This window comes from Anomaloglossus baeobatrachus, chromosome 6 (genome assembly GCF_048569485.1).
Source record: "Anomaloglossus baeobatrachus isolate aAnoBae1 chromosome 6, aAnoBae1.hap1, whole genome shotgun sequence".
NCBI classification, from domain to species: domain Eukaryota; kingdom Metazoa; phylum Chordata; class Amphibia; order Anura; family Aromobatidae; genus Anomaloglossus; species Anomaloglossus baeobatrachus.
The window spans coordinates 353,835,415-353,862,124 of record NC_134358.1 but is presented as its reverse complement, the minus strand read 5'-3'; positions in this window follow the sequence as shown (position 1 = coordinate 353,862,124).

The window sequence follows — 26,710 nt, the reverse complement described above, 5'->3', positions numbered from 1 at the left end:
AATGAATGAATGAATGGATGGATGGATGGATGGAGGGATGGATGAATGGATGGATGGATGAATGGAGGAATGGATGAATGGAGGAATGGATGAATGAATTAATGAATGAATGAATGGATGGATGGATGGATGGATGGATGGATGGAGGGATGAATGGATGGAGGGAAGAATGGATGGAGGGATGGATGAATGGAGTGATGGATAGTGGGAGGGATAGAGGGAGGGATGGATGGATAATAGAGGGATGGATGAATTATAGAGGGATGAATGGATGATAGCGGGATGGATGGATGATAGAGGGATGGATGGATGATAGAGGGATGGATGATAGAGGGATATATAGATACATGACAGATAGATAGATAGATAGAATCATAGATAGATAGAATCATAGAGTCATAGATAGATAGATAGAATCATAAATAGATAGATAGGTAGATAGAATTGTACCGCCTTGAGAGGGGCTCGGCCGCTCCTTTCGCCGAGCCAAGCCGCTCGAGGTTCGGGCTCGAGTTGTCGGTGGCTTGAGCGCCTCCAGACCGGGGGCCACGTTGCTCTGTTAAGGGGAGGCAGTGGGGTGGTGGTGTGGGACGAGGTTCGCAGCCGGGGGCCGCGTTGTCGTCGTACGGGTCGTGACGCCACCCACGGGTCTTTGTGACGGGATGCACCACTGCTGCGGCTGGGGTGAAGGGGACTTCCGGGAACGGTGTTGTGGCCGCAGCTTAGATGTTAGCCCCTCCGTGGGTAGGGGCGGTGTGTCCCGGGGCCCGGTGGGAAATGGCGACGATGTTGTTGTCGGGGTGCAGGGTGCTGTGCTGCGGTTCGGTGTTGTGCCCGGATGGCACTGGTGTACTCACGATTACTTCACACTCAGAGTCACTGGTAAACCAAAGTTCGGGTATGGTCGGGTCCCACAGCCGGCTGCTTGTGTCCCTTTTGAGGCTGATGGTGGCCCCTTTCTCTTGCACCTCTTGTTGTGGTTTTTGGCTCCCCTGCCTGGGCAGTGGTAGCCCGCTCCCTGGCGTTTAGCTGCCGGAAGAGCCCTCGGTTGCCCGCAGGTGCTGGCCCGTCGGATGTTTAGCCCTCATCCGGTATCGGTGGGCTTTTGCCTTCTTTCGGGACTTTGGGTGAGGATGAACCTGTGAGGTCCATACTGCAATCAGTTAATTTGCCTACACTCAGTGGCTTCTAAGCTAGGACGGGATCTGAGTACCCGGTTTCTGGTGCTCCGGTAAACGGTTGACTCCCCGGTTCAGGGCCGGCGGGCTCCAACCCTGACCCGGTCCCTACGGTTCCGCCGGTTGCTGTACCGGTACTCCTGTAGGCGGCCACCACCGTCTGCCTGCCTGACGTTACGGGGATCCCAGGCTCCAACCCGGGTCCCTGACAGCTCTGCTCCTCCACACCTCCTGTCACTGTCACTGTACAACTTAATCTGTTTGTATTTCCTGCCTCAGGACAGTAGTCTCCTCGGTGGGCGTGCCTTTCCACCTGACTCCGCCCACCTGTTGTGTCCTACTGGCCCTGAGGGAGGCATAAGGCCTCCCTTTCGGGTGACTGGTGTGTCCTCACAAGGGATGGGGGTGCATGTGTAATGTGGTAGGTGTTGTTACCTGTGACCCCTGGGGTCCAGGGCGTCACAGAATCATAGATAGATAGATAGATAGTTAGATAGATAGATAGATAGATAGAATCATAGATAGAATCATAGATAGATGGATGGATAGATAGAGGGATAGATAGATAGATAGACTCATAGATAGAATCATAGATAGATGGATGGATAGATAGAGGGATAGATAGATAGATAGATAGATAGATGATAGATAGATAGATAGAAGAGAGAGATAGAGAGATCCCACCCACCATTCCTAGCAGTAAGCAGCATTGAACATGAGCTCCTGAGTTTTTCATCATTTATACCTTGTAATGAGCAAACAGTAAGACCAAACCCAGAAAAATTGAACTCCGTGGAAAAGAAAAGCGAGCTGGACCGAGCAGGACTAAAGATTTGTATGAAAAAAGAGGAAATAGAGGATTTAAAGGACAAAAGAAAACACCTGTTGAAGGACAGATCACATACATGTCACGCTCCCCGGGTCCCCTGTGCTGCCCTCCGGCTCACCTGTCCCGCTCCCCGCTCTCCAGCACCCCTTGCCGGCGCGTCCCCAGCGTCCTGGTCCCCGCACCCGGCGTCCCTCGGCATCACAGCCCCATCCTGGCCCTGCTGCTTCCTCCTCACAGCTTCCTGCTCTGGCTTCTGGCACTCGGGCCGCGCGCATGCGCATTAGGGCGCGCGCGCGGTCATTGACCCTTTCTTAAAGGGCCAGCGTCCATTAACAGGAAATGATGCAAAACAGGTACAGGGTATAAAGGGGGTTAATGTCCAAGGGGGCGGGGCCTGATCTTCGTGTTTCTTAAGCTAGGAGTCAGGTCTCCTGGTGTCGCTGTGATATACTCACCTCTCTCTCTTGTAGAGCCGTGCCTGCCTCGCCATCCGGTCCTGCCGAATCCCGAACCCCGAACGCTGTCCATCTGCCATCCTGACAGTCTGCACCATCTCGGATCCCTGCGGTGACCCGTCATCTCGCTCCAAAGGTTCCGGATCCCGCCTGACATCTTCTCGGCTTCCGAACCTGAGCTGCGTCACCCGGACTACCACCAGTGACTCCGTGGTCCCAGGGACTTCTCCGCTATACTTGTGTGCACGGACTGTTCTGCTGCCTATAAGTGCTCCAGCTACCGGACTCCTTACCACCATCTTGGAGTTCGGTCCAGTGGATCCACCTCCTGGGTCTGCCCGTCCACCTGGCCATGACAGTAAGATCAGGCCATGGATCCCGCTGCGGCACTAGCAGCCGTACAGGAGGAACTCCAACGCCAGCGTGAAGTCCAGACCCGCATGCTGCAATTCATGTCTTCTGTGGACGCCCGCCTGAACACGCTACAAGCGGCAGTTACATCTTCAACATCCCGGGCTTCCACTAGTCAATCCACGGATCCAGCTCCCGTGGCGACTCCTTCAGATACTTCCAGACTTCGTTTGGCCTCACCACCCCGGTACGCCGGAGACCCCAAGACCTGCAGGGGATTCTTAAACCAATGCTCCCTCCATTTCACGCAGCTGCCGCATTTGTTTGCCTCCGACCAAGCCAAGGTCGCCTTCATCATGTCCCATCTAGAGGGTGAGGCACTGGCGTGGATGAACCCCTTGTGGGAGAAGGGGGATCCTGTGACCACGAACATCCAGGAGTTCCTGCAGGCATTCCGTGGCACCTTTGATGAGCCCGGACGCGCCTCCGCGTCTGCTTCGTCTCTTCTCCGGTTACGTCAGGGGACTCTGACGGTGGGTCAATACGCGATCCGGTTTCGCACCCTGGCCTCGGAACTCGGGTGGAACAACGAGGCCCTAACCGCCGCCTTCTGGAAAGGACTCTCAGGGCGAATTAAAGATGAGCTGGCGGGTCGTGACGTACCGACCACCCTGGATGCCCTGATTGCCCTAGCGACTCGAGTGGACATTCGCTTTCAGGAGCGATCCAAGGAAGTGTCCCGTGAGAGACGTCCGGTACGGCATTCCTCTCCTCCGCAGAAGCCCTCCGTACTTCAGTCATCGACAGCTGGGGCCTCCGTCCACGAGCCCATGCAGATCGACCGAGTGCGGCAGTCTGAAGAACGTCGAGCAGAGCGGCTCGCCAAGGGTCTCTGCTTTTACTGCGGAGAGGGCACACACCTGCTACGCTCCTGTCCAGAGAGGCCGGGAAACTCCAAAGCCTAGGGTTGGTAGGAGAGGCCACCCTAGGTGCTGGGACTCTCTCAGACCCGGTTACATGGACTGTGCAAGTGACAACGGGAGAGACGCGGTTCACGGCTGAGGCCTACCTCGATTCCGGGGCAGCAGGCAATTTCATCCAACAGGCCACGGTGGACAAGTACCAGGTGCCTGTTATTCCACTCGACAAGCCCCTAGTGATTGCCTCTGTGGATGGGAGACCCCTCTCTGACACCATCTCCCGGATCACCAGGCCGGTCGAACTGCGTATCGGTGCCCTTCACACCGAGAACATCGCTTTCTACGTCCTCCCACACATGTCCCATCAAATCCTGCTGGGACTTCCCTGGTTGCGGACACACGAACCATCAGTCAGCTGGGGCACTGGCGAAATCACCCGATGGGGCTCTTCGTGCCATGAGAAGTGCCTGAAGACCCTACAACCCATCCGACGACTTCCGGTTCCAGAGAACCTACCGGGGCTGCCCTCGGCCTATTGGTCCTTTGCCGACGTCTTTGATAAAAAGGAATCCGAGGTACTTCCGCCGCATCGTCCTTACGATTGTGCCATCGACCTGCTCCCAGGAACAACACCACCTCAAGGACGGATATATCCGTTGTCTCCAGCCGAAACAAGGGCCATGTCTACTTACATCACAGAGAGCCTGGCAAGGGGATTCATTCGGAGATCCTCCTCTCCTGCTGGAGCAGGTTTCTTCTTCGTCAAGAAGAAAGAGGGCGACCTACGCCCATGCATAGACTACCGGGGTTTGAATCAAATCACCGTAAAAAACAAGTACCCTCTGCCGCTCATCCCCGAATTGTTTGACCGGCTTAGAGGAGCTCGTGTCTTCACCAAGCTGGATCTTCGGGGTGCTTACAATCTGGTACACATCCGCTCTGGGGACGAATGGAAGACCGCGTTCAACACGCGCGATGGGCACTATGAATACTGCGTGATGCCCTTCGGCCTGTGTAACGCCCCAGCCGTCTTTCAAGAACTGGTGAACGATGTTTTCCGGGACCTTCTCTATGTCTGTGTGGTAGTGTATCTGGATGACATCCTTGTCTTCTCTCCGGACCTCCAGACCCACAGAGAGAACGTACAGCTGGTTCTACAAAGACTGAGAGAGAATCGTCTGTACGCCAAGTATGAGAAATGTGTCTTTGAGCAGTCTTCTCTCCCCTTCCTGGGATACATCATCTCTGATACCGGACTGCAGATGGATCCAAAGAAGGTCTCCTCCATTCTCGACTGGCCTCCTCCTTCTGGACTGAAGGCAATCCAACGCTTCCTGGGATTCGCCAACTACTACCGCCAGTTCATCCCTCACTTCTCTGCCTTGACTGCTCCTCTCTCCGCTTTGACCAAGAAGGAGGCTAATCCAAAGGACTGGTCACCTGCGGCCGATGCCGCGTTTGACTCTCTGAAGCGGGCGTTTGCCTCCTCTCCTGTACTCCACCGTCCGGAGTTAAACCGCCAGTTCACCTTGGAGGTGGATGCCTCCTCCTCAGGAACCGGAGCAGTGCTCATGCAGAAGTCCTCCTCCGGGAAGATGGTGACTTGCGGATTCTTCTCCAAGAGCTTCTCAGCGCCTGAACGCAACTACACCATCGGTGACCGTGAGCTCTTGGCAGTCAAACTGGCTCTGGAGGAATGGCGCTACCTTCTGGAAGGAGCAGTGTACCCCGTGATTATTTACACGGACCACAAGAACCTGGAATACCTACGGTCCGCTCAGCGACTGAACCCACGGCAAGCCAGGTGGTCCTTATTCTTTGCCAGGTTTGATTTCCAGCTTCATTTCCGACCCGCGGACAAGAATGTACGCGCTGATGCCTTGTCCAGGTCTTTCATGCCCATGGAGCAGGAGGAGGAGACTGCTCAACCCATCATCTGTCCTAGTAAAATCATTCCGGTGGCCCCTGTCACCCTGGCCCAGATACCGCCCGGGAAGACCTATGTCTCTGAGACAGACAGGCAAAAAGTGTTACACTGGGGTCATGCCTCGAAAACAGCCGGTCATGCTGGTCAGAAAAGAACATGGGGTGCAATTGTACGTCATTACTGGTGGCCATCCCTTCGCACGGACGTCGCTGCTTTTGTCTCTGCCTGCTCCTCTTGTGCCAGGAACAAGACGCCCAAACACCTGCCATATGGCCGTCTTCTGCCTCTGCCGATACCCTCAGTTCCGTGGCAACACATAGCGATGGACTTTATTACGGACTTGCCATTGTCCTCCGGACACACAGTCATATGGGTCGTGGTGGATCGGTTCTCCAAAATGGCTCATTTCGTCCCTATGGCTGGACTGCCCTCTGCTCAGGAACTCGCGGACGCATATATACAACACATCTTCCGCTTGCATGGCTTTCCATCACACATTGTGTCCGACAGAGGAACTCAGTTCACCTCCCGCTTCTGGAGGGCTCTCTGCAAACATCTGGGAGTGACTCTGGACTTTTCATCTGCCTACCATCCTCAGTCTAATGGCCAAGTGGAGAGGGTCAATCAAATCTTGACCTCTTTCTTACGTCACTATGTCAACGCCCATCACGACGACTGGTCCGCTCTTCTTCCTTGGGCTGAATTCTCCCATAACCACCACATCAGTGAGTCGTCCTCCAGCTCTCCCTTCCATGTCGTTTACGGACTTCAGCCCTCCGTTCCATTGCCTGTATCCCCTTCTTCGGATGTCCCTGCTGCTGATACTGTAGCCCGTGACTTTGCCACCATTTGGGACTCTGTCAAGGCGTCCCTTGGGCGTGCTTCCCTGCGGATGAAAAGACACGCAGACAAGAGACGTCTGGATCCTCCGTGTTTCTCTCCTGGAGATCTAGTCTGGCTTGCATCCAAGTACGTCCGATTGAAGATACCATCCTACAAGCTGGGTCCTCGCTACATCGGGCCGTTTAAAGTCCTCAACAAGATCAATGAGGTCTCGTACAAGCTACAGCTCCCGGCCACGATGAGGATACCCAACTCATTCCACGTCTCCCTGCTCAAGCCGGTGGTCCTGGGTCCCTTCTCCGCTGCTGCCAGTTCGGCTCCTCCACCTATTGCCGATGACGACATCTATGCGGTAAGGGATATTGTGGCCATGAAGACCGTACGGGGTCGACAGTTCTTCCTGGTGGACTGGGCAGGGTATGGTCCTGAGGATAGGTCCTGGGAGCCCCGGGAGAATGTGGGTACTCCGCTGATCCGTGCCTTCCTGTCCCGGTTGCGGGGAGGGGGGCGTGGGGGGGGGTACTGTCACGCTCCCCGGGTCCCCTGTGCTGCCCTCCGGCTCACCTGTCCCGCTCCCCGCTCTCCAGCACCCCTTGCCGGCGCGTCCCCAGCGTCCTGGTCCCCGCACCCGGCGTCCCTCGGCATCACAGCCCCATCCTGGCCCTGCTGCTTCCTCCTCACAGCTTCCTGCTCTGGCTTCTGGCACTCGGGCCGCGCGCATGCGCATTAGGGCGCGCGCGCGGTCATTGACCCTTTCTTAAAGGGCCAGCGTCCATTAACAGGAAATGATGCAAAACAGGTACAGGGTATAAAGGGGGTTAATGTCCAAGGGGGCGGGGCCTGATCTTCGTGTTTCTTAAGCTAGGAGTCAGGTCTCCTGGTGTCGCTGTGATATACTCACCTCTCTCTCTTGTAGAGCCGTGCCTGCCTCGCCATCCGGTCCTGCCGAATCCCGAACCCCGAACGCTGTCCATCTGCCATCCTGACAGTCCGCACCATCTCGGATCCCTGCGGTGACCCGTCATCTCGCTCCAAAGGTTCCGGATCCCGCCTGACATCTTCTCGGCTTCCGAACCTGAGCTGCGTCACCCGGACTACCACCAGTGACTCCGTGGTCCCAGGGACTTCTCCGCTATACTTGTGTGCACGGACTGTTCTGCTGCCTATAAGTGCTCCAGCTACCGGACTCCTTACCACCATCTTGGAGTTCGGTCCAGTGGATCCACCTCCTGGGTCTGCCCGTCCACCTGGCCCTGACAATACAACAGGAGGACTCCAGACTGACACCCTGAGATCTTGACATCCAAAGGTAGGACCATCCTCCATCCATACCACAACCTACAGACAGTGCTGAAACTACATCTCTGATAAATAAGGATTATTATAAAAATGGAAAATATAAATGTAGAACAATTAATTGGGCAGAGAGCAGAGCTGGAGACACAGGACACCAGGGGGTCAGACACTCTGGAGATCACATACTTTGAAAGGGACAAGACCATTCAAGCAAAGAAAGCCATAAAACATGTCAGGATTAGAGAAGATTCAGAGACCCTCTTTGCTGATTTTACCTCTAAAGAGGAAGATAAAAGAAAAAACTATTTATTATTCTACACAGACCAACCCTTAGCCTGGCACACCGCTCTGTGCAATCAATATAAGCATATATCTGGTATTAAAATAGGGGGAACCGCACGCCGGATTTTTTAATTATTTATTTATTTATTTTACTGCACAGTATAGACACGCCCACCGGCTGGTGTGATTGGGTGCAGTGACACAGCTGTCACTCAGCGTGTGGGCGTGTCTCACTGCAACCAATCACATTTGCCGGTGGGCGGGGAAAGCAGGGAATACGAGATTGTTTAATGAGCGGCCGGCTTTTTCAAAAAAGGAAAAGCCGCCGGAGCAGTGTGAACGCCGTGCAGCGCCGGTGATCGGGGATCGGTGAGTATGAGAGAGGGGGGGAAATCACCAGCAAATGAGGTGAGTAACGCGATCAGCTGAACTGTCACTGAGGTTACCCGCGGCCACCGCTGCATCCACCGCTGGATCCAGGTAACCTCAGTGACAGCTCAGCCGATCACACGGCTCTCTTCATTAGCTGCGTGCAGGTGACAGGAGCGGCTGTGTCTTCTGCTGCTCCTGTCACCTGCATGCAGCAGAGCTGGATGCGACGCTGGAGGACCGTGGATTACACCGGACAAGGAGGGCTTTGTTGTGGGTAATAAATTGGTAATGAGGGAATGTGTTTGTGTTTTTTATTTCTAATATAGGATTTTTCGGGTGTGTGTTTTTTAACTGTAATTTACAGATTAATCATGGAAGGTATCTCGGGGTGACGCCTGACATGATTAATCTTGGACTTATTGGCAGCTATGGGCTGCCAATAACTCCTTATTACCCCGATTTGCCAACGCACCAGGGCAAATCGGGAAGAGCCGGGTACAGTCCCAGATCTGTCGCATCTAATGAATGCGGCAATTCTGGGCGTCTGCTGGCTGATATTGTTAGGCTGGGGGGCTCCCCATAACGTGGGGCTCCCCATCCTGAGAATACCAGCCTGCAGCCGTATGGCTTTATCTGGCTGGTTTTAAAATAGGGGGGGACCGCACGCCGGATTTTTTAATTATTTATTTATTTACACGGCACACAGAGCCGCGCGGCATTAAATGAAGTCGGGTGAAGTTCACCTGCTGTCCCCAACGACCAGCTAGTCGCTCTGCAGGTCCGGATCGCTGTTAGGTCGTTGGCCAGGTCTGCCTGTTTGACAGCTCACCAGAGACTTTGTAGCGATCCCGGCTAGGTTGAGATCGCAGGTTGGATCGCTAGAAAGTCTCAGTGTGTAAACCCAGCATTACACAGCCACACTCATTACAAGTTATATACACATGAGGTATATATAAAAAAAAAAATGACCTCATTCACAATCAGCAGCTGGAACATCCAAGGCCTGAGCACCTCAGCCTTTGGATGTAAAACAAATGACCGCGACTTTATTCAAAGACTGAAAAATATAGACATTCAGATCCTCCTGGAAAGATGGACCAGAGCTGAAAACGAATCTCTGGTGCCAATCGGATACAGGGAAATCTCTGTCCCTGCCCTAAAAAATAAAAACATCAAACAGGGCCGCTGGTCAGGAGGAATATTGATCTGGTATAAAGAAGAGCTCCACCAGTACATCAAACCAGTGAAGAAAGGAGGCAGCCACATATGGATCAGAATCAGCAGCTCCATCCTCAACTCTCAGTCCGATGTCTACCTCTGCACCACCTATATACCACCGCCAGAGTCCCCCTACTTCTCATCTTTGGAGACCTCAATGCAAGAACAGGGAGAGAAAAAGACTTTCTGACCACAGATGGAAACATCTACATATTTGGGGCAGAGAATGACAGTCACGACTCAGAACAATCAGAGAAACAGCTATGACAGTACAGTCAACAAAAGTGGCAAAAAGCTCCTGAACTTATGTAAAAGTTTTGCTCCACAACTTCTACAGCTACAAGTACAAGTCAAATCCAGAAGGAGTGAACCAAGCTTCAAAAGACCTCAACAAAATATTCCACACCATGGCCAAATTGTCCGACGTCAAACAAGTCAACTGCAAGAGGCCAAAAGAAAAGCAGATCAATGGTTGGTTTGACAAAGAGTGTAAAGCAGTTCGAAAGACCCTGAGAACAGCCTCAAACAATAAACACAGAGACTCGAACAACCCAGACCTGAGGGAAGCCTATGACACCATACAAAGGCAGTACAAAACCATCCTCAGGAGGAAGAAGCAGAGCTACATCTCTACCAAACTTAGCCAACTCCAAGATGCCCTCCAAGACAACTCCTTCTGGGAAATATGGAACCACATGGACACTAAGAGCAAGAAAAAGAATGACACCCATATCCAAAATGGCAACATCTGGCTCCAGTACTTCAGAGACCTCTACAAAGACATCCCAAAAGAAGGACTAAGCCAAGAGCAGGAAAACATAACATCAAAACTAAAGGCAATGGAGGAGAAAATCAAAAATTTCCAAAACCCACTGGACACACCAATTACATTACAGGAAGTTGCAGAGAAAATCACTTCAATAAAGTGTAAAAAATCGAGTGGTCTGGATGGAATCCCTCTAGAGATGATGAAGTACAGCCCACCAGAAATTCAAGCTGCAATGGTTAAACTGTTCAACATTGTGGTGAGTGCTGGCTACTTCCCTCGTACCTGGAGCCAAGGACTCATTACACCCATCCACAAGAGTGGGGACAGGTATGACCCTGCCAACTACAGAGGCATATGTGTCAGCAGTAACTTGGGAAAACTGTTCAACAACATCCTAAACAAAAGGATCCTCAGTTTCCTTACTGAGCACAATGTCCTGAGTAGAGTTGAGCGCGGTTCGTGGTTCGTGGTTCTCCAGTTCTAGGTTCGAGTGATTTTGGGGCATGTTCTAGATCGAACTAGAACTCGAGCTTTTTGCAAAAGCTCGATAGTTCTAGAAACGTTCGAGAACGGTTCTAGCAGCCAAAAAACAGCTAAATCATAGCTTGGTTTCTGCTGTAATAGTGTAAGTCACTCTGTGAATCAAACTATTATCACATTTCAGTGTATAGTGTGCGTGAACAGCGCCTTCAGATCACTGCTGTTTCTATAATGGCAATCGCCATTTTTTTTTTTTTTTTCTTGTCTTCCTTCCCTAAGCGCGCGCGTCTTGTGGGGCGGGCCAGCATGTCAGCCAATCACAGACACACACACACCTAAGTGGACTTTGAGCCAGAGAAGCAACGGCATGTGTGATAGGATCTGCATGTCACATGTCCCTGCATTATAAAACCGGACATTTTCTTCACGAACGCCATTATCTGCCTTCTGCGTCTTTGGTGTCAGACATCAGTGTCGCAGCTCCGTCCTCCTGAGTCCTATAGCCGATACAGCTGTATGCGCTGCATACACAGCGTTAGACAGCTTAGGGAGAGCACATTCTAGCAGTCCTTTTAAGGGCTCGTACCGGCAGGGTCAGAGAGCCATAGGTGACAGGTCCTGCAAACAGCAACAGCGTCTGTGTAGCCCAGGTCAGGGATTTCCTCCCTGCATTTCACCATTAGGAGGGAATAGAAAGGCAGGCTTCCATTCCTCTACCCAGAGCACCACAATCCTGCCACTGTACCCTCTTGTCCTCTGCACACTCCAACTCATTCTAAGTAAGCCATTATACTATCAAACACTCAGTGTACCTAGTGGCATCCTATCTGTGGCTATTGGACTTTGCTATAGTCCCACTAGTGCAAAGACATTTGCAGAGCACGTCTGCCTGCATTGCACACTACAACTTTTTTAAACTAAGCAATTTTACTAGCACACACTAAGTGTACCTAGTGGCATCCTATACGTGGCTATTGGACTTTGCTATAGTCCCACTAGTGCCAAGACATTTGCAGAACGCATCTGCCTGCGTTGCACACTCCAACTAATTATAACTAAGCCATTATACTAGCACACACTCAGTGTACCTAGTGGCATCCTATACGTGGCTATTGGACTTTGCTATAGTCCCACTAGTGCCAAGACATTTGCAGAACGCATCTGCCTGCGTTGCACACTCCAACGAATTATAACTAAGCCATTATACTAGCACACACTCAGTGTACCTAGTGGCATCCTATACGTGGCTATTGGACTTTGCTATAGTCCCACTAGTGCCAAGACATTTGCAGAACGCATCTGCCTGCGTTGCACACTCCAACTAATTATAACTAAGCCATTATACTTGCACACACTAAGTGTTTTTTAGTGGCATCCTATACGTGGCTATTGGACTTTGCTATAGTCCCACTAGTGCCAAGACATTTGCAGAGCGCATCTGCCTGCGTTGCACACTCCAACGAATTATAACTAAGCCATTATACTAGCACACACTCAGTGTACCTAGTGGCATCCTATACGTGGCTATTGGACTTTGCTATAGTCCCACTAGTGCCAAGACATTTGCAGAACGCATCTGCCTGCGTTGCACACTCCAACGAATTATAACTAAGCCATTATACTAGCACACACTCAGTGTACCTAGTGGCATCCTATACGTGGCTATTGGACTTTGCTATAGTCCCACTAGTGCAAAGACATTTGCAGAGCGCATCTGCCTGCGTTGCACACTCCAACGAATTATAACTAAGCCATTATACTTGCACACACTAAGTGTTTTTTAGTGGCATCCTATACGTGGCTATTGGACTTTGCTATAGTCCCACTAGTGCCAAGACATTTGCAGAACGCATCTGCCTGCGTTGCACACTCCAACGAATTATAACTAAGCCATTATACTTGCACACACTAAGTGTTTTTTAGTGGCATCCTATACGTGGCTATTGGACTTTGCTATAGTCCCACTAGTGCCAAGACATTTGCAGAGCGCATCTGCCTGCGTTGCACACTCCAACGAATTATAACTAAGCCATTATACTAGCACACACTCAGTGTACCTAGTGGCATCCTATACGTGGCTATTGGACTTTGCTATAGTCCCACTAGTGCAAAGACATTTGCAGAGCGCATCTGCCTGCGTTGCACACTCCAACTAATTATAACTAAGCCATTATACTTGCACACACTAAGTGTTTTTTAGTGGCATCCTATACGTGGCTATTGGACTTTGCTATAGTCCCACTAGTGCCAAGACATTTGCAGAGCGCATCTGCCTGCGTTGCACACTCCAACAAATTATAACTAAGCCATTATACTAGCACACACTCAGTGTACCTAGTGGCATCCTATACGTGGCTATTGGACTTTGCTATAGTCCCACTAGTGCCAAGACATTTGCAGAACGCATCTGCCTGCGTTGCACACTCCAACGAATTATAACTAAGCCATTATACTAGCACACACTCAGTGTACCTAGTGGCATCCTATACGTGGCTATTGGACTTTGCTATAGTCCCACTAGTGCCAAGACATTTGCAGAACGCATCTGCCTGCGTTGCACACTCCAACGAATTATAACTAAGCCATTATACTTGCACACACTAAGTGTTTTTTAGTGGCATCCTATACGTGGCTATTGGACTTTGCTATAGTCCCACTAGTGCCAAGACATTTGCAGAGCGCATCTGCCTGCGTTGCACACTCCAACTAATTATAACTAAGCCATTATACTAGCACACACTCAGTGTACCTAGTGGCATCCTATACGTGGCTATTGGACTTTGCTATAGTCCCACTAGTGCCAAGACATTTGCAGAACGCATCTGCCTGCGTTGCACACTCCAACGAATTATAACTAAGCCATTATACTAGCACACACTCAGTGTACCTAGTGGCATCCTATACGTGGCTATTGGACTTTGCTTTAGTCCCACTAGTGCCAAGACATTTGCAGAACGCATCTGCCTGCGTTGCACACTCCAACGAATTATAACTAAGCCAATATACTAGCACACACTCAGTGTACCTAGTGGCATCCTATACGTGGCTATTGGACTTTGCTATAGTCCCACTAGTGCCAAGACATTTGCAGAGCGCATCTGCCTGCGTTGCACACTCCAACTAATTATAACTAAGCCATTATACTAGCACACACTCAGTGTACCTAGTGGCATCCTATACGTGGCTATTGGACTTTGCTATAGTCCCACTAGTGCCAAGACATTTGCAGAGCGCATCTGCCTGCGTTGCACACTCCAACAAATTATAACTAAGCCATTATACTAGCACACACTAAGTGTTTTTTAGTGGCATCCTATACGTGGCTATTGGACTTTGCTATAGTCCCACTAGTGCCAAGACATTTGCAGAGCGCATCTGCCTGCGTTGCACACTCCAACGAATTATAACTAAGCCATTATACTAGCACACACTCAGTGTACCTAGTGGCATCCTATACGTGGCTATTGGACTTTGCTATAGTCCCACTAGTGCCAAGACATTTGCAGAACGCATCTGCCTGCGTTGCACACTCCAACGAATTATAACTAAGCCATTATACTTGCACACACTAAGTGTTTTTTAGTGGCATCCTATACGTGGCTATTGGACTTTGCTATAGTCCCACTAGTGCCAAGACATTTGCAGAGCGCATCTGCCTGCGTTGCACACTCCAACTAATTATAACTAAGCCATTATACTAGCACACACTCAGTGTACCTAGTGGCATCCTATACGTGGCTATTGGACTTTGCTATAGTCCCACTAGTGCCAAGACATTTGCAGCACGTCTGCCTGCGTTGCACACTCCAACTAATTATAACTAAGCCATTATACTTGCACACACTAAGTGTTTTTTAGTGGCATCCTATACGTGGCTATTGGACTTTGCTATAGTCCCACTAGTGCCAAGACATTTGCAGAACGCATCTGCCTGCGTTGCACACTCCAACGAATTATAACTAAGCCATTATACTAGCACACACTCAGTGTACCTAGTGGCATCCTATACGTGGCTATTGGACTTTGCTATAGTCCCACTAGTGCCAAGACATTTGCAGAACGCATCTGCCTGCGTTGCACACTCCAACGAATTATAACTAAGCCATTATACTTGCACACACTAAGTGTTTTTTAGTGGCATCCTATACGTGGCTATTGGACTTTGCTATAGTCCCACTAGTGCCAAGACATTTGCAGAGCGCATCTGCCTGCGTTGCACACTCCAACAAATTATAACTAAGCCATTATACTAGCACACACTCAGTGTACCTAGTGGCATCCTATACGTGGCTATTGGACTTTGCTATAGTCCCACTAGTGCCAAGACATTTGCAGAACGCATCTGCCTGCGTTGCACACTCCAACGAATTATAACTAAGCCATTATACTAGCACACACTCAGTGTACCTAGTGGCATCCTATACGTGGCTATTGGACTTTGCTATAGTCCCACTAGTGCCAAGACATTTGCAGAGTGCATCTGCCTGCGTTGCACACTCCAACTAATTATAACTAAGTTACATTGTCAGGGATATTTATTCTTTATTATTCTGCTGTTAATAAAGCTAGACCACCACTGCAATCTTCACCACCTCTCAATTTTTACTACCACATTTTCAGTCCACAATCTTGTCGCAATCAATATGAGTGGCAAAATGACAGATGCTGGTGGAAAGGGGAAGAGGCGTGGTGGAAAAGGCAAAAAAGGTTTTGTCAGTGGGGAAGGTGGCAAAGCTCCATTATCATCTGCTGAAGATCAACCATCTACTAGCAAAAGTAAGATGTCTACTACTTATTGTGGACAATCCGATGTGCTCCCTTTTTTACGGACACGAACAAGAGGAACAAAGGTAGATGATGGGCAAAAAAGGAAAATGCTTGAATGGATCTCAAGTGGTCCAACAAGTGCCCTCTCAGCCACTTCAAGTACCGCATCCAAAAAACACCAGTCCTCTGAGTTGTCATCCCAATCACACTTGATTTCTCCCAGCTCTGAAGTCTCCATCAGCCCTGCACAGTATGGTGGAACTGAGATGGCTGAGTCTGCAGAGCTGTTCAGTCACACTATAGCCTGGGAATCAGAGGTCTGCTCCCAAGCTACAGTGAGTACAGAACAGGAAATGGTCTGCAGTGATGCCCAGAACCTTTGTGACTCAGATTCAGGCCGTGAGGACCAAGTTTCTGAGCATAATGTTGACCCTTTGTCACAAACTGTAACACCTGTGGTTATAGACAATGAGGAACATACGGATGAAGATGAGACGCAGATACCCGATTGGGATGACAACTTAAATATTCGGTCAGGGCAAGAAGAGGCTCGGTCTGAGGGGGAGGGGAGTGCAAACACAACAATTGATGATGACGTTCTAGATCCCACCTACTGTCAACCCCCAGTCAGGCACTCGAGGAGGTCAACAGAGGCGGTGGAGGAGGATGCAACCGACGACGAAGTTACCTTGCGCCTTCCTGGACAGAGTCGGAGTACTGGTAGCACGTCTACAACTGCATCCTCAGCCACCACTCTGCCTCTGAGCATTATTCGGGGTGGATCAACAGGTCGCATGGCCTCTAAGCCTTGCCTAGCCTGGGCCTTTTTTCACATCGAAAAAGATCGCCCAACTCATGTGATATGTAACATTTGTCATGATTCTGTTAGTAGAGGTCAAAACCTCAGCAGTTTGACAACTTCTTCCATGAACCGTCACATGACTAAATATCATAAGTCCCGGTGGGAAGCTCACCGTGCTGCAATGCGGCCTAGCGGAGCGAACCATCCACCGCCTGCCCCTTCCAGTGCATCCGCGCGCTCTTCATCTTCTAGGACTGTGGGGACAGCTGTCACACCTGTTTTTCTACGCAAAACTTCCACCACTGTAACCGCAACAGGCAGTTTGCTTGTAAGGTCGTCAGTTGGTTTGGAAGGGGAAACAAGTGAGTGTGTACAGCTCTCTCAGACATCGATAGCACCAACGTTGGATGAAGGCAACATCATGTCTCCGCCTGCACTTTCCTCACAAACCTGCATTTTTCCAGGGACACCCTACTCAACACCGTCTACACACAGCAGCCAGATCTCTGTCCCTCAGATGTGGTCAAATAAAAGGCCACTTCCTCCGACCCATGACAAAGCTAAGAGGTTGACTCTATCCCTCTGTAAGCTGTTGGCTACCGAAATGCTGCCTTTCCGCCTAGTGGACACACAGGATTTTAGAGACCTTATGTCTGTCGCTGTGCCCCAGTATCAGATGCCTAGTCGCCACTACTTCTCTAAGAAAGGTGTGCCCGCGCTACACCAGCATGTCGCACACAACATCACCGCTTCCTTGAGAAACTCTGTGTGTCAACGGGTGCATTTCACCACCGATATTTGGACCAGTAAGCATGGACAGGGACGTTACATGTCGCTGACTGGGCACTGGGTAACTATGGTGATAGATGTTGAAGGGTCTGCTGCACAAGTCTTGCCGTCCCCACGACTTGTGTGTCAGTCCTCTGTCTGTCCAAGTTCCGCCACTGCTTCTGCCTCCTCCACCTCATCTGGGTCCTCCACCTCCGCCCCAAGCCTGCCTGGTCAGGCCACCAGCGTTCTCACTGCGCAGAAGGAATCACGCACCCCTCATTACTATGCTGGCAGCAGAGCGCAACGGCATCAGGCGGTCTTTAGCTTGACATGTCTTGGTAATAAGAGTCACACAGCTGAGGAGTTGTGGTCAGCTCTGCGGTCCGAGTTTAATAAATGGTTGTCTCCACTCAACCTGCAGCCTGGTAAGGCCGTGTGCGACAATGCTGCAAACCTGGGTGCGGCCCTTCGCCTGGGCAAGGTGACACACGTACCTTGTATGGCTCACGTGTTGAACCTTGTCGTGCAGCAATTTTTAACACACTATCCCGGCCTAGATGGCCTTCTGAACAGGGCACGAAAACTGTCTGCTCACTTCCGGCGTTCAAGCGCCGCAGCTGAGCGACTTGCATCGCTCCAGAAGTCTTTCGGCCTGCCGGTTCATCGCCTGAAATGCGATGTGGCGACACGCTGGAATTCAACTCTCCACATGTTACAGCGACTGTGGCAGCACCGCAGAGCCCTGGTGCAATACGTCATGACGTATAGCCTGGGCCAACGAGATGCAGAGGTGGGGCAGATCACCCTGATGGAGTGGTCTCAGATCAAGGACCTATGCACCCTTCTGCACAGTTTCGACATGGCGACGAATATGTTTAGCTCTGACAATGCCATTATCAGCATGACGATTCCAGTCATTTACATGCTGGAGCACACGCTAAACACTATTCGGAGTCAGGGGGTGGGACAACATGAAGGGGAGGAACTACAGGAGGATTCATATGTGCAAGGGACAACAACATCACCAAGGTCCAGACGTTCATCATCACCAACGCAGCAGGCATGGGACCATGGGGAACAGGGATCGACAAGGGCGCATAGTAGCAGGCGAAATGTTGAGCAAGGTGCAGGAGAACATGAAGAAATGGAGGACGAACTGTCCATGGACATGGAAGACTCAGCGGATGAGGGAGACCTTGGGCAAATTTCAGTTGAAAGAGGTTGGGGGGAGATGTCAGAGGAAGAAAGAACGGGTAGCACCTCTATGCCACAAACACAGCGTGGACTTGGTCCGCATGGCTGCGCAAGACACATGAGTGCCTTTTTGTTGCACTACCTCCAACATGACAGTCGTATTGTCAAAATTAGAAGTGATGATGACTACTGGATTGCCACACTATTAGATCCCCGGTACAAGTCCAAATTTTGTGACATAATTCCAGCCATAGAAAGGGACGCACGTATGCAGGAGTATCAGCAGAAGCTGTTACTCGATCTTAGCTCGGCTTTTCCACCAAACAACCGTGCAGGTGCAGGGAGGGAATCTCCCAGTTGTAACTTGACAAACATGGGACGGTCTCGTCATCTTCACCAGTCTACCCGTACCAGTAGGACCGTATCTGGTGCCGGTAACAGCAATTTTATGGAATCTTTTCATAATTTTTTTAGACCCTCTTTTGCAAGGCCACCAGAGACAACAAGTCTGACACATACTCAACGGCTGGAGAGGATGATACAGGAGTATCTCCAAATGAACATCGATGCCATGACTGTGCAACTGGAGCCTTGCTCCTTTTGGGCTTCAAATCTAGAAAAATGGCCAGAGCTCTCCAGTTACGCCTTGGAGATTTTGTCGTGTCCAGCTGCCAGCGTTGTCTCTGAACGTGTCTTCAGTGCTGCTGGGTGTGTGCTGACAGATAAGCGCACGCGTCTGTCCAGTGACAATGTGGACAGACTGACGTTCATCAAAATGAACAAGTCATGGATCCAGAAGGAATTTACTACCCCTGTGTCATCCTGGGGAGAGTAAATGCTTGTGGATTTGAAATGTGCTTGATGCAAATCAAAACATCCTGTTTGCAACTAGGGCCCAAGTGCTGCCACTGATGGGGTGGGTGTCTGTGTGGCCCAATTTTTGGAAAAAAGGGAGACTCCGCTTGGAGTAACCCTTGCTTGCTGTGTTTTTAAAAGAAGCCAAGATGAACAGAGCTGGGATCAGGAAAGACTTTGCTACCTACCCCGGTGTCATCCTGGGGATGGATAAGAATGGCGTATTTTTGAATGTGCTTGATGCAAATGTAGCTGTGAAGTGTACAACTGGGGCACAACTGCTGCCACTGAATGGGTGGGTGTGTGGGGCCCAATTGTTGGAAAAAAGTGAGGCTCCGCTTGGAGTAACCCTTGCTTGATGTGTTTTTAAAAGAAGCCAAGATGAACAGAGCTGGGATCAGGAAAGACTTTGCTACCTACCCCGGTGTCATGCTGGGGACGGTTAATTATGGCGTATTTTTGAATGTGCTTGATGCAAATGTAGCTGTGAAGTGTACAACTAGGGCACAAGTGCTGCCACTGATGGGGTGGGTGTCTGTGTGGCCCAATTTTTGGAAAAAAAGGGAGACTCCGCTTGGAGTAACCCTTGCTTACATTGTTTTTAAAAGAAGCCAAGATGAACAAGTCATGGATCAGCAAAGACTTTATCTACCTACCCCGGCGTCATCCTGGGGACGGATAAGAATGGCGTATTTTTGAATGTGCTTGATGCAAATCAAAACATCCTGTTTGCAACTAGGGCCCAAGTGCTGCCACTGATGGGGTGGGTGTCTGTGTGGCCCAATTTTTGGAAAAAAGGGAGACTCCGCTTGGAGTAACCCTTGCTTGCTGTGTTTTTAAAAGAAGCCAAGATGAACAGAGCTGGGATCAGGAAAGACTTTGCTACCTACCCCGGTGTCATCCTGGGGACGGATAAGAATGGCGTATTTTTGAATGTGCTTGATGCAAATGTAGCTGTGAAGTGTACAACTGGGGCACAAGTGCTGCCACTGAAGGGGTGGGTGTGTGTGTGGCCCAATTTTTGGAAAAAAGGGAGACTCCGCTTGGAGTCACCTTGCGGTGTTTTACATGATTTTAGAAGGGCGTGCCATGCCTATATCTGTGTGTCCTCCTCTTTTTCCTTGTCCAGCTGTTTTGTTTTCGCATGAGTATATGTCCTTGTCACTTTCCAATGTGTTTGAGTTGTTTGTCACCTTTAGGACACCTTTGAGGGTGTTTTCTAGGTGTTTTTCTGTGTTTGTGATTGCCTGCCATTGTTTCCTATGCAGTTCGAGTTCGGTTCGTCGAACGTTCGACGAACCGAACTCGAACGGGAGGTCCGTTCGGCGAACCAACCTCGAGCCGAACCGCGACCGGTTCGCTCATCTCTAGTCCTGAGCAAAAGCCAAGCAGGGTTTGTGCCAAACCACGGACCACATCTACACCCTGCACAGTCTCATTCAGAGCCATGTCCACAATACAAAGCATGGGAAGATATACGCCTGCTTTGTAGACTTTAAAAAGGCCTTTGACTCAGTGTGGCACCCGGGCTTGTTCTTGAAACTGCTGTAAAGCGGAATAGGAGGAAAGACCTACGATGTCATCAAAAGCTCCTACATCGAGAACCTCTGCAGCGTGAATGGTAGAAGAATGGCTTATTTTCAGCAGAGCCGAGGAGTCAGACAGGGCTGCTGCCTAAGTCCAACGCTCTTCAATATTTACATCAATGAGCTGGCTACTGCCCTAGAATCTTCACCTGTTCCAGGTCTCACACTCCTTGACGCCCAGGTGAAATTCTTGCTCTATGCAGATGACCTACTGCTGCTGTCACCAACCGAGAAAGGTCTTCAAGACAATCTACAAACCGTGGAGAAATTCAGCTCCACATGGGCACTACCTATCAATCTAAAGAAAACCAACATCATGGTGTTCCAGAAGAGAAAAAGAAGATTTGTCCAGCATCCTCCATTTGTCCTAAACAACTGCACTCTTACAGGAACAGACAAATACACCTACTTGGGCCTGGGAATTCATCAGTCAGGGAACTACAAACAAGCCATAGAGACCCTGAAAAACAAGGTCTGCAAAACCTTTTATGCCATCCGAAGGAAATTGTATCATCTGAAGCCACCAGTGAGGGTCTGGCTAAAAATCTTCGATTCCATCATCGTCCCAATCCTCCTGTATGGCAGCGAAGTCTGGGGCCCTCACACTTACCCAAATTGGTCAAGGTGGGATTCCAGTCCAACAGAAATATTTCACCTGGAATTCTGTAAGCACCTTCTCCAGGTCCATCAAAGCACTTCCAACAGTGCCTGTCGAGCCGAGCTGGGCAGATTCCCTCTACACCTAGCAGCTCTGAAGAGGTCACTATCATTTCAGGCTCATCTACAGAGTAGCAATCCAAGCTCCCATCACCACAAAGCTCTGATATATATACGTGGTCCAGATGAACCAGGACCCCTGGCACAGACCTCCCAAACCCAACTGGACAAAATAACCAATCACAGCAGCCTGACAAGAACCAGAATCAGGAAGATGGTAGACGAGGGCCAGGAGAGGTATGTCAATGACTGGAGGACCGACATCAACATCTCACAGAAACTGACCACGTATCAGAGACTACAGAGAGACTACAGACTGACCCCATATCTGGAAAAACTCGCAGACCCCAGAGACCGCAGAACCCTGAGCCGATATAGACCCAGTGCCCACAGTCTAGCCATCGAATCCGGCCGACACAAGCAGAGCTACAAGCCCAGGGAGGACAGACTGTGCCAACACTGTTACCTGGAGGCCCTGGAGGATGAAACCCACTTCCTGCTACACTGCACCAAGTACTCAGTAGTGAGGGACACTCACTTCAAGAGACTCTCTCATCTCTTCCCGGATTTCAGCTCCATGAAGGAGGAAGAGAAAATATATATCCTGCTGGGGGAAGAAGAGAGCGCAGTGGAGATAGCAGCACAGTATGTGAGCAAATGTCATAGACTTCGAGAAAGAGAACTATGATAAGTTATGGACTTCCATAGCCCCCCATCCCAGATGTGGCCCCCTAATCCCCACCCTGGATATGCCCCATCCACCGTTACTACAGTCCCCACCCTGGATATGCCCCATCATAAGCCATGGACTTCCATAGCCCCCATTCTAGAAGTGCCCCCCACAGTCCCCACCCTGGATGTGCCCCATCCATCCTTCCTACAGTCCCCACCCACCATCCCCACAGCCCCAGTCCCTAATGTACACTTGCTTTGGCAAAACTAATTTGTATTTTGTCCTGCCAATAAAGCTTATTTGATTTGATTTGATTTGAATCATAGATAGATAGATAGATAGATAGATAGATAGATAGATTGTCATGATTCGCCTCCCTATGCACATGGCTAGGGGGCAGAGCCTTCTCTCAGGCCTCACTTCCGGCCCCTGGATGCCTTAAAAGCTGACACTGCCAGTGAACCAGCGCCGGCTATAAGCTTAGCTCTGCTTTGCCTGTGATTGCTGGTCCTGTGAGTGATATCCTGATCTGTCTGTTCCTGTGCCCCCGTGCCCTTGTCTGTGTTCTGTCCCCTGGTCGTCCCTCCTGTCCTGTGTCCCCCCTCCTATTTCCCCACTCGGTTTGCTTCCTCCGGTACTGACCTTAGCCTGACTTTGACTTCGCTTCTGCTCGCTCCTCCGGTCCTGCTTCTGCCCGTACGGTGTTTGACCCAGCCTGTCTGACTATTGCTCACATAGCCTGCAGTTCTGCCTCTCAGCTGTGCTGATTAGGCAGTGCATGAGAACGCTGTGCATTTCCTTCCTGGCTCTCATTGCTCTGTGTAGTGTCGTCTGCTACAGAGCTCTGGCTCCCCCTGGTGGCAGCATTACAGTATAGCCGGCCCCAATAGGCTTTATCTCCCATAGGAAAAAAAAAGCCATTTAATTCTTGGTAGTGGGATCCAACTTTGCAGGATAACAGACTGTAATGGATCCACTCAGTACTTTGTGCGAGCAAGTAGCCAACCTTACGCAGCTGGTGCAGGATTTGGCTGCAGACCATCGCACCCTGGTAGCTTCACACAACATTCTGCAGAGTGAGGTTTCTGCTTCTGCGAGGGCCACCTCAGTGGCAGTTACCTCACAAACCGTAGGACAGCATAGTCCCACTGATGTCCAACTGACCTCCCCCGAACCCACGGTGATGCTCCCCGATAAATTCTCGGGGGAGAAAAACCTATTTCGGACAGTTAGGGAGAGTTGCAGGCTTCTTTTCACTCTCCGTCCTCGGTCCTCGGGGAATGAGACCCAGCGGGTGGGGATCATCATGTCGTTACTTAGAGGGGGTCCCCAGACCTGGGCGTTTTCCCTACCCCCTTCTGCCCCGCAACGGCATTCGGTTGACCTCTTCTTTGACTCCCTCGGGGTGATATATGACGAACCAGACCGTGTATGGATGGCTGAGGACAGGATCATGTGTCTCACTCAGGGAAACCACACTGCTGAGCTATATTGTTCTGAGTTTCGGCAGTGGTCCACTGAGGTACGGTTAAATGATTCTGCACTCAGGTGCCAATTCCGGAGAGGTCTTTCGGACTCCCTGAAAGACGCTTTGGCTCTGCACCCACCTCCCAGCACCTTGGATGATGCGATGACGGAGGCAGTTCGTATGGACCGCAGATTACGGGAAAGAAGGGGAACCATGCGTGAGATTCTGCCCCCTCTACCTAGGGCACCTTCTTTGCCGGCTATGGAACAGATGGAAGTTGGAGCCATCAGTCCAGATGAGAAGTAGAGGAGAAGACGCCGGGATCTCAAGCTGTGCTTCTATTGTGGACACCATGGACACTGGAGGAAAGACTGCCCGGCTTGCCCCTCCGCTAAACAGTCGTCGGAAAACTTCTAAGTCTGGGTAACGGTCGAGGAGGTTGCCAAGACTATCAGGTACCTTTCCTTTCCTCCAATAAGATACTTCTGAATGTCGACCTCCGGGTCAAGGAGTTGGTCTGGTCTGCTACTGCCTTTGTTGACTGTGGGTTCGCTATGAACTTCATTGACTCTGAGTTGGTCCAAAGATTAGAGTTAGGGACAGTGAGGTTAGAAGGACCCATTCAACTCCTGGCAATTGATAAAACACCGCTGCCTCAAAACCTCATTCGGTTTGCTACAGAAAAATTTACTCTGGTGATCGGGTCTCTGCATTCTGAAACTATTTCTTGTTTTGTAATGGCCAATCTCCCTGCTGGATTAGTGTTGGGGTATCCACGGTTAAGGTTACATAATCCCGTTATTGATTGGTAATGTCGTACCATAGTCAAATGGAGTCCTGCTTGTCATAAAAGGCGTTTACAATCTGTGCCCGTGTTCTCCGTAAGTCCTGAGGGTCTTCCGGAATACCTGAGGGACTACGGAGACGTATTCTCGGAAACAGAGGCCGAGGTTTTGCCGCCTCATCGCTCATATGACTGTGCCATCGATTTACTTCCCAATACCAAATTGCCCAAGGCCCGTTTATATCACCTCTTGGGTCCAGAAAGGGCTGCTATGAAATCATACATATCTGATAGTATACGTAAAGGGCTTATCCATCCTTCTTCTTCCCCTGTGTCTGCTGGGTTCTTTTTTGTAAAGAAGAAGGACGGAGGATTAAGGCCATGTCTCGATTTCCGAGAATTAACCAAAATTACTGTGAAAAACACCTATCCGCTTCCACTCATCCCTGATCTCTACAACCAACTCTCTGAAGCCCGGTGGTTTACCAAACTAGATCTCAGGGGGGCCTATAATCTTATCCGTATTAGAGAAGGGGATGAGAGGAAAACGGCCTTTCTGACGTCAGAGGGGTTATTCGAGAATTTGGTGATGCCTTTTGGTCTAACAAATGCCCCTGCGGTGTTTCAAAATTTCATCAACGATATCTTCTCTGATTTTCTTGGTCGTTTTGTAGTCATCTATCTCGATGACATTTTGATTTATTCTGCCGATAGAGATACCCATATTATGCATGTTCGCTCAGTATTACAGAGATTACGTGATAACCATCTGTTTGCCAAGCTTGAAAAATGTGTTTTCTCTATTAAGGAAATAGCCTTTCTTGGGTTACTCCTTTCTCGTGATGGGTTTAAAATGGACCCAGGAAAGGTGCAGGCTATCGTGGATTGGGTGCAACCCAGGGATATCAAGGCGCTACAACGCTTTTTGGGTTTCGCAAATTATTATCGAAGGTTCATTAAGGGGTTTTCTTAAATTGCCAAGCCATTGACTGACCTTACACGGAAAGGGGCGGATCTGCAGAACTGGTCACAAACGGCTGTCCAGGCCTTTCTTGAGTTAAAGGACCGGTTCATGTCCGCCCCAGTCCTGGTACAGCCTGACCTCGAGGCGCCATTTGTTGTTGAGGTGGACGCCTCAGAGGTGGGGGTGGGAGCTGTTCTCTCTCAGGGCCCTGCTACTCTGACTAATCTGCGACCATGTGCGTTCTTCTCCAAGAAATTCACTCCAGCTGAGAGGAACTATGATGTGGGTAACCGTGAATTATTGGCGGTAAAGTTGGCATTCGAAGAATGAAGGCATTTTTTGGAGGGTGCTGTTCACCGTATTACTGTCATCAGTGATCATAAAAACCTCGCGTATATCGAGTCCGCCAAGAGATTGACGCCTCGACAAGCGAGGTCGGCTCTTTTCTTTTCTAGATTTCATTTTTGTATTACTTTTCTAAAAACGTGAGGGCAGATGCACTGTCTCGTAGTTTGGACCCGGTGTCACCTCCAGAGCCTCCTTCCTCCATTCTTCCACGAGGGGTGGTGGTCGCTGCCTTGTCGTCCGAGTTAGAGGCTGAGGTCAGGGAGGCCCAGTCCTCAGCGCCATCTTCCGCTACAGACACTAAACTGTTTGTCCCTTTGCACCTCCGGTTATGAGTACTTCAAGAGTTCCATGAGTCCGTACTTAGTGGCCATGCTGGAGTTACAGCCACTCGCAGGGCTGTTGCTCGACTGTTTTGGTGGCCGTCTCTTCACTCAGATGTTACTCGGTTTGTGTCTGACTGTGCTACATGTGCCCGTGCTAAGGTATGTCGTAACCGGCCGGCTGGGGAACTGGTTCCATTACCTGTTCCTGAAAGACCATGGACCCACTTGTCCATGGATTTCATTACGGACCTCCCTGTCTCAAATGGTATGACTGGGATCTGGGTGGTGGTGGATCGTTTTAGTAAACAGGCACATTTTGTTCCCCTCTCCGGTCTACCTTCTGCTGCGGCCCTTGCCAAACACTTTATTGACCAGGTGGTTCGGTTACATGGGTTGCCCCTGAATATTGTGTCTGACAGGGGGGTACAATTCATTTCTCGGTTTTGGAGGGCCTTGTGCAGGCGGTTGGGAATTGAGTTGTCCTTCTCGTCCACCTATCATCCCGAGTCCAATGGGAAGACAGAAAGGACGAATCAGA